Here is a 9,895-nt window from a genome sequence, read left to right on the forward strand (position 1 = left end):
TTTGGGGGGGAGGGGATGCAGCAGCGACGCGAAAAAACTTAATTGAAGGGCCGAGATCGACGTCTACGTCGCGCTTTGCACCGAACTCGTGCAATTCCGGCAAGAATGGGCGGGACGGAACTTTCTCTTCGTCTCTCTCCCTCTCGTTGATGCTAATGAGAGAGCCGGGCTAGAGCTCATAGTTGCCGTGGGCAGAGTGTATATAGGCAGTCGCTTTCGTCTAAATTGAAATCAAGCGAAATGTGTTTTGGAAAAGGGAGGGTTTGCCGGGTTGCTGTATCGGGTTTAATGAGAGCCTTGGGACTGTCGCTCGAGTGGATTTTGATGGTACTAGTTTCCTTTTTTCTTTTCTTTTTTTTTTTTTTTTTTTTTTTTTCGTTTAACAAAGTTGGATTCTCTAATTTTACACGTAAGATGATAAGCTCTTATAGAGTAGGCCTCTGGGTGCAGCCAAGTGCTTTTCAGCACAATTTGAGGTACAATTGCAATGACAATTCGTTCACGTATATTGAGCTATTGTTTTATTTTATGCATTTCCTCGAATTTTACATAATACTATACTAAACGTTCGCTCTGTATATATGTATATATGTGCTGAAGCAGAACAACGCTAAACGCCTACAGTAGTCAGTCAAGAGTAATGTTAGAGGCTACTAATGCCTCTGTAGCTTGCAAAATCCTTTGCACTGAGAAGTAAAAGTAATTTCTCTTAACTATTCGATCATTTTTCACAAGCCTACGTTGGTAGCATTAGAAAACAAAGTAACAATTTTTCTAGACATAACATGTTAATTCCTACTAATATAAGATTCGTTGTCTTGCAAAGATAGTGACAAATGGTACAAGAGTGAGTCCTGCATGAAACCATACACTTATTATTTCCATAATAGAGTCACCGATTCGCTTTGTATTCTCAGTATTGTTGTCATAAAAAGTTTGAAGAAAGTGTAGGTATCAGCGAACGTATCGATGGAAATTAAATTTTCAACGTTGACTCTTTGACCCTTTTGATTAAGACACACAAGCGTATACTCATTGGACACAAAGATATCGATACCTTCCGTAATTCCGTAATCCTCTTAATTATATTTGAAGTATCAAAGGTATTGGAATAAGTATGATCGATGATGTATATAAAAGATACCATAGATACTAAGCATTTTAAATAAAAAACGCTAGCAGCGATGGTATTTACGGAGAAGTAAGAAACCTTGAAAAGGACGAGAAATATTTAAGAAGCTTTTAGCCATTTTTATCGAAAAGTCCTTGGACATAAAGAAGAAAAAAACTAAAACAGTCGCAAGACGCTGTCGTGGGCATGCAAATAGTCGAGGAAAGGTTTCCGTGAAATTCCTAATTGAACGCTGGTTCGCGTGCCTCGGCGTACATATAGATAAATCTTTTTGCCCCTTTATTCGCTTCCATCTGTGACCTGTCAATTTTTCATGCACATCTTTGGCTGCATGGAGAGATTGCCGTCGTGAAAAATTCAATTTTCCGTATGTTCTCCCGTCAAAGACAGCCCCGTACCCTATTTTAGTTCGCTCTTAATATCCACGCTCTACTTTTGTATTCCCTACGTTCGATCTTACTTTTATTTTCCTTGGGTTTGCCTTTAATATATATATTCCTTACCTGCGGGACGTTCCACTAAAGGGAATAAATTGTAAAATTTATCAACACACCTGTACACTCTATACAAAAGACTTTGATATTGAAGAACACTTTTTTTAGCCATAAATGTATTTTCAAATCTATTCGCTCAAAGGGATTGCATTTATTCATAAAAGTAAAATTATACCCAAAAAACCAAACAATAAAAGTACTAACAATTAAGCTACCGTAAAGATACACGTTAAAAACACTCGCCTTTTTAATACTTGAGATGTGCCATTACAAATATGTGACGTGTTCGTTAGTACATATGCATAAATTTTAAAATCATTTTGGGGTTTTATAAACTCGAAAAAAAATTTATTTTCTTACATGCGTGACTCGTAAATAAAACAGGTAAATTTTCAGGAAACGAAAGCTTTTTTAATTGGATTTTGTATCACTAAAAGCCTTAATTTATCCCGTACAAAGTAAACCCAATATTAATAATTATTTATTTTAATTCCAGAGGTAGCGGAAAAACACATAATATAATGTTACATTCTTTTTCACGGATTCCCTTATTCATTTCAACAATACATTTATTAAATATCCTATGTCATGTTATATCGAACGTATCCAAAATTTGATTGAAGTTCATTTTTTGGTAACTGACTGTACGGTTTTCCATCAAGTGCAAAATACGATTCACCAATAAAGGCAATTAATTTAAATTACGCAAGATAAAAAATTTTTTTTTTTTAAAACACATCGATGTTCGTTACAGCCTCAGAGAAACCAATTTTGATTCTAGTTTTTTGTAAACAAGTCTTTGGTTTCAAATTTTTTTAAACGATAAAAAATTTAATATTAGCATGCATTGTACCTGTTTTAGTCAATCATTGTAAGTAGGTGTCTCTCAGGACACATCGAGGTTTCCATGAGGTCAGCTAATTGTTTCAAGTAAATTCATAAAATTAAGCTGGAAAGTCTCGAATATTACATTGCTCAAACGAATTCTGGTTCACGGTAAACATTAACATGAAAATGCCCTTCAATATTCACGAAACACGATTTCAATAAAATTCAACTTACCAAGCGTGTTCTTTGAGCCATTAGCAGCGCAGATGGTTAACACAAAACAATACACAAATATTCATAAACACTGACTCACTGCACGTATTTTTACGTAGGTTGCTCAGGGTTAACTCTAATGGCAAAAAGGTAAAAGCTACAGGCAGTGAACGAAATTTTTAAAGGACAAACTAGGTATACGTTAGATAGCTCAATACAAATAGTAGCAGCGCCAGTGTGGTGCACTGATTCATTGAAAATAGAGCTGTAAATATATAAGATCTTTGCAAACGACCAATTCAACGAAAGGGGACTTGAAAAACACCCTAGGGTGATTGAAACTGAGAGTACCAAGGCCAGAGTGAACAGGCATTCCCCATCCCTTGAGCCGTGTCTCTCGACTCACCTTTGAGCGATTCCAGCACCAAAAAGCCAGAAAGAAGTGCCATTCCCAACCCACGAGGAATAAAGGGGCAGCCAGTTTCGCCTATGTCGTCAAAGCAGCAGTAGCGCGACAGCTCGTTTGTGAAATCGGGAAACAATAGCGAAAGGACGAGAGCACGGTAAGACAAAAAAGCCACAAACTTGAGAGTTCCATTGGGGCTTCGAGCAAAAAACCAAGTAGCGATAAACAAGTCCGAGTGTCATGGGGTAACACAATACTCGCCAAGTGTCATCCGCAAAAAAGGCACGATTTGATACAAACAATATCAATACGCCACTCGGGTTTTTGTACTTGATTGTCTACAATCATCGTTGTGCATTGAAAAAGAAGTTATAAGCCACTAGCGCACTCGTGCGTCGCTTATAATTGATGCACGAGTGCACTCTTCTTTTGTGCGGGCGTGTGGATCGAGTTCAGTAGTAAAAGTCAACGTGTGCTCGGACGGGACGGATTTTATGAATACGCGAGGGTCGTCGAATTCAATCAGTGGGCTTGAAAATTCATAAATCCGTGGAGCCCTCGGAGCTCCCACGAGTCCGGCTTTCCATGGGCAAACAACAGCGACACTCGGCCATGAATAATTCAATCGAAACATTAGCTCATTCCATTAGTGGGAAATGATCAAAATGCGCACGGCAGCCACTTAACTTCCTTATCCGGGTAAAGGGGGGGAGGTCCGAAGCTTAGCCTCGTTCCGTGCGTTCGCTCGATTTCACCTCCAGCGTGCAGTTTTTTTTTTTTTCGCAAACGAGTAGTGGCAGAATGCGCCCCTCGCTTTTTCCATCCAGCAAGCGCAGACCCACCCCTCGCCCCTGTTTTCATTTCCTCTTGTTACCCGCTTGCTTATAAGCGAGTTCGATCGGGCCAGCTGGCTGGTTGGAAAACATTATCGACTCTGTTTTCTCTCCCCGTTTTTTCCGGGTAAAGAAGCCGGGCTGTATTGCATTTGCCAATTGTTGCGAGTGGGATAAAGACCGGGGCGTAGGGGTGGGGAAAAAAAATACAACAGAGGAACGTGATGGATTTATTTTGGAATGAGCTTGGAAAGGTTTTGCGTAGCCAAGTTTGACGGCTGTTAACCAGCGCTTAGTGCCGTAGTGATATTGCACGGCATTTTTTTTTTTTTTTTTTTTCAACTTTGTTAAATAATAGATTTTTATTCGAGCACTCGAAGTTCGTTCATTCGATGCGTGGTTATTCGATAAATCGGATAATTTCAAGCGTTTCGAAATTTTACTGTTTGATTTATTGATATGAACATGGAAGTGATTTTTTAGTTTTACGAGGATCTAAAAATATTTTAGCTCTCTATACGTGTTAGACACCATTTATACGTTATACTTTGCTAAGTTTGCTGTCCTTTTTTTGAGTATTTATTATTCCTTTCAATTACTTTTAAATTGATGTAAATCAATAGCTAAAACATACGTGCTGTCGATATTTGTTCATTGATAATATTTAAAATTTCATATAAGCTATTTTTAATAAACTTTTTTCTTATGAAACGTTAGGTAACTAAAAAAATTTCTGCGATTCATGTTCGATCTGTTCCAGTTAACATTGGCGTCAAAATTAATCCCAAATGAAAAAAAGGGTGTGCTCTCGGTAGAATTTCTTACAAAGAAAACTACAAGAATATTTTCACTAGTGCAGTATTGTTGTCCAAAATTTCAGTGAGAAAACGCAAAAAAAGTTGTTGAATTTAACAGATGGGTCAATCTAACGTTGAATGCATTAATAAACTTAATGAATCAGAACTTTTGCATCCAAGCTCATGAAGTTATTACGTTTTGAGACCAAATTGTTGTACATTCTTACAATTCATAATCAAGCAAAAAGTCTAAGAAATTTTCAATAAAATTCAGTCCTGTGTCATTCGCCGTGACTATCTTATTTACGAATTTGTGAATTTATTCATACCAGCATCACGTTCCGCTCAGGGATCACTTCCGCGTGTATTTTATTCGAAAATAAAAAATTCATTAATAACAAAACTGGGAAAAAATAAAAAAAGTGACGCAGCGAACGCTGACCCTTGATTTTCGGTCGCAAACGAGAATTTCACGCATATTCATGATGATTCAGCGGCGGTCCAGAACCAGCACTGAGTCATCAGCTCGCGTCGAGCTGTCACGGCAGCCGGCGACGATGTCCACGTATAAAATACGACGCCACGATCGCCCGTGGCCACTGTGGTGGGATCACACAGCCATGCATAGGCGTAGGCCAAAGTCCGTGTTTATTTCACACCGAAAGCAACCCTTTGGCTCGTCATTATCCATACGCTTGTGTACAAACTTGGATGACACTTCGGTGTACTGTAGCAATTTCGTTCTGGTTGGTGTAACGTGTTTATTACTTTCTGTGATGGCGCGAGGTGAGGATTATCACGGCTCGTGTGTGAGTGCAGTACGATGGGGGCAATGTCGGTCTGATGTTATGTGCGTTTCTGTTTTACGACAAAAGGAGACTGTCGAGATCGGGAGTGACTGTGTTTTTACGAGAGCCATAAGCTCCAGCTACGGGTATAAAAGCCGCACTTCTATATCACGAGACCACCAAAGGTGCCTTTTTTACGTTCAACGGTGGGAAAAAATGTTATTTTTCAGTTAGCACGTCACTATAGGTATTTGTAAATTCGATCTCTATATTTGTGAAAACAGCAGGTGCTGGCTCGATCGCAGTTGTTTTGGGCCTTCGGAGTTGCAGTACCAAACAACTTTCACAAATATACCATTGAAGGAGGATGCAATTAATTTGAAGTTCCCCAGTACATCTAAACATTGAACTTTACGAGCGACTGGTTTGGCCAGCTGTATCGATCGATGTATAGTTTACAGTTGCACCGAGGGAGTATTAGTTACCCTTGATTTTACGCTGTGGATGGTAGCAGAGGTACGAAACTCGGGCGAACTGGAAAAACAGGGTGGTGACTTATACACTTGGGATTTATTGATTTAATTATGAGGTCAATTTATTGGCAAGTAAATGTTTTCCGTGATAAATGTATTCTCATTCAAAATGGATTAATAGAATTGAATAAATTGTTTATCAAACTGAAAAAAAGTTTTTGCACTAAGTTTTGACTAATCGTGTGTTCAGTAAAGGAACGGCAAATTAAAGTTATAAAAAAATTTAGATATATTTAGATACATTATTTAAATCAAATATAAATTGTATACTGCGAAAGTTAGCCTATTGAGAAATAAAAATAAATATTATTTTATAGATCTGTGTGAATAATAAAATAATTAGATACCTTTCCTCTTGACTCTAGAATATACCCGTACAATTAATGGAACGTAAGAGTTACAGGGTTACATGTTATAAACCGTGGGGCCCGAAACTACCGATAAGTAGTCAAGGTCAATGTTGAGTCAGACCACTCTCATACAGACTGCTATACACCGAGGTTTAGAAAGACAGGGGCAACTTAGCTTCGTTGAACAAAAAAAAAAAACTTTAATCAACAGTAAAAAGAAGGTTTTCCTCGCATCTTTGTGCAAAAAGAAGACAATAGGTCACTCATGTAATAGTATTACTAATATGTGTTGTGAACAAAAAAACCAACTGCTTGAAGTTTGATGTTGAAAAACGTTGTTATGGGGGTAGAATTTTTAAGAAAAGGATTTACACTCTCGTAATATAAGGCATTTTTTCATTCTATATGATTTTCTTAAAAAAATTAGTAATGTTTTAACAATACTAACAATGTAAATTTATATTTACCATTAGAAAAGCACACGATTTAAGTATCGAGAGATGCCTGTGTGCATCTACCTTAACGAGCTGCATTTATGATACAATACTGTAAATAATCTGAATTTTTTCATTGGCTAACTCCAGAAAACATTGTTATTGAACTATCTACTTTTGTCCCAAGATCCCGTTCTGATTTTTGTTGTATGTCGCGACGAGTAAAGTCTACTCCAAAAATTCCATCAAGGTAAATTAAATCGTAGGAAAAGAGCAAAACAAAAAAAAATAAAAGTAAAAGCCCGAAGAAAAGTTAATCACAGAAAACCCGATTTAACTAACCAGCACATTAATTCACCCTCGGAAAAAATTCCCCAGACAAGCGGCACGTGCATGATTCAATTGCTTTATTAATGAATTTACGGGTAATTTAATATGCGAGCTAAGCTACGTGAAATGGTGTACACCGAGGGTAAAACATTTTCTAACGAGAATTAAATCACGGCACGCGCTCCTTGAGCGAAAAGAGGAGAAGAGGGAGAAAAAAAGTCGAGCCCGCACGAGTAAAAAGCAAAGGAGAGAGGAGGAAATCTGGTGAAAGAAGAACAGGATTACGGCGAGGCTCTTCAGGTGCAGAGCAGCTCTTGAGGTCAAGAGACAATGGGATTAGCGACGGCGGGTGATATTTTTAAAAATAATTATATTTCGCCTCTTCCCACGGCTAAAGGGAAAAAAAGCAAGAGAAGGCTTAATTAATTCCCATCCGAAGAGCGCACGAGAGCAGCACTCAGAGCTCCACCATCGCCACGCATCTACTCCGACTACCCACATTCGACCGCGTGCTCTCTATTTTCTCTTTTATCGACCGTTTCCTTTTCATCCCACCACATCCCATCTCAGGCTCGACCGATTGCTCCTCCTCGCATTTTTTCGCGCTCAAGTTGGACGAGATCCACGTTAGGTCGCGAGAGATAGGTAAACTCGAATCTAACAAGATGCGAGAACGATTTGGCCGTCTTTCACACGCTCGCTTTTCCGTGCGTTGGCGGTGCTCTGTAATCAACTGCTAACGAGTTTTTCAAAGTCCGCGGGTACACAGTTTCAATGAGCTCATGGCTGTGTTGGAAAGTGCTTTTTTCTGAAATCCCCTCGTTCGACTTCCAGAAGAACTTGTAATTAAAAAATCCACAAAGAGTCGTAAATCTTTGGGGTGTTCCAAATTAAGGGTCGAATGTGACGCTTTGTTCTCCCAGCTGTTCCTCCAAAGGGACGTGTTTGTCTTCTAATTTACATCCCATTTTTTTTTTCTACAAGCCCACCGTCCCTTGATAATCCGAACGAAGGGAGCACGAGGGAGGGCGCAAAAAAAGAGGATCATCGCCTACTTCCACGAAAGAACCAACAACCCATCGATTTGTTCGGAGCAATCCCCCGAACTCTACGTTTCCATTTACTCCTGGAGCTTACGATCGCTGCGCCATGGGACGAATGCAACATTGGTGGCAGCAGCCGCTCCTTTGCAGTCAGTCAGATAAGTTCATTAGCTTGTTATGCTTGGCGAGAATTTTTCTCTGCTCTCGACTTTAAATGGAAAGGAGGAGGGAAAAGCCCGCTCTCCCGAGCAGTGGGGGAAATGCCGTCTGGGCACTTATCTTTTCAACCGTGAAATGAACTTGTGGAATGCGCGGCTTTTTATCCTCTCCGGCTTTCTTCCCCCGGGATGCTTGATCTTTTGATTTGCATTACTCTTTTTTATATCTTTTTTTTTTTTTTTTATCTCATCCACTCGTGAATCGCATGACGCGGTTGAGGGATAAACAGGTTAAAGGTGCGCTACATGGGTGGTTTCGTTGTTTCAGCTGATGCTGCTTTTCCCATCGGCTATTTCCTTTAAGCTTAAAATGAGTTTCATTAACTTATTAAATGGTTAATTACAATATTTCAGAGACTTGTTGGCTCAAAAGAAGTTTGTTTCCATGAATTTTCGTACACGTTACTCGTATATTTTTGATAATCTCAGCAGTTATGGGAATGTATCGGTTCTAGGTGTTATTTACTTCAATTGAAGTGACATTACCATTTGACACTTTTAAACATACAAGTCATCATCTTCAACGTAGATGGCTAAAAAGAATTAATCATATTCCTGATCAGTCAAAACAGATGATTTCGTGGACGAATCGAAGGAACAAATGGAGCTAAGTAACTACTGTCACAAGGAAACGTAAAGTGTTTTTTCTTAGATGCTTTTGAAGCAAAGAACCAATGTTTTCTAAGTAAAGCAAGAAATTGGTTTATTTTTGTCGGGTGGCTCAAAATCTCGACCTATTTGTTTCTAAGCTAAGAAAATAGGAAACCCAGACAGAAGAGTGAAACTAAATGTATACATATGGGGGAGTGGCTGTTGTATTCGCACAGGCGTAATAGTTTTGGTTGGTAAGTTCGATTTCGAGAGCAAAGCCAACAGTTGTAACTCGACACAGTTCCAAAGGCTTATGCGATTTGTTGCTTTATCGGAATTGGGTGGTATCGATTTCGATCAGTTGTTTGTTGGTGGATCTGGATTCACCCGCTGTTTTGTGGACTTGTTGTCTTGATTTGCTTCCAGATTGGAAATAATACCTTTAAATTGCACTAACAAATAGAATCGTATTTGAAATAAAAAAAAAAAAAACCATGCAAGTCCGTGATTCCGTGGAATAATTATTTCTATGATAGACTTGGCAAACATTTTAATATGCTATTAATGAAGGCAACGTCATCAAATCTAAAAAAAAATGTTGACACAAGAGAGCCAGATGATTATCTTAGGCATCAAAGATTACCTTGTAACAGAATGAAACTGCAACTCTAAAAAAACATCCACCCTTTTAGAAAAAAGAAAGTAGAAGAAGGACGTGGCACAAAGTGCATCAATCTGTTTCCTTAGTGTGCAAACAACAACCTCGCCTTCTGGCCTTTACTATCGATCAAGTATTCACGAGCAATAAGCACGATTGCGATGCACGAAAAAAAAAAAAAAAAAAAAAAAAAAAATCAACAAGAAGACCCTGTAAGACCAATCGAACGTCTGGTCTGAGAGCGTGC

This window comes from Copidosoma floridanum, unplaced genomic scaffold, assembly GCF_036245765.1.
Source record: "Copidosoma floridanum isolate Cflo_tuat_1 unplaced genomic scaffold, Cflo_Japanese_pri ptg000006l, whole genome shotgun sequence".
NCBI classification, from domain to species: Eukaryota; Metazoa; Arthropoda; class Insecta; order Hymenoptera; family Encyrtidae; genus Copidosoma; species Copidosoma floridanum.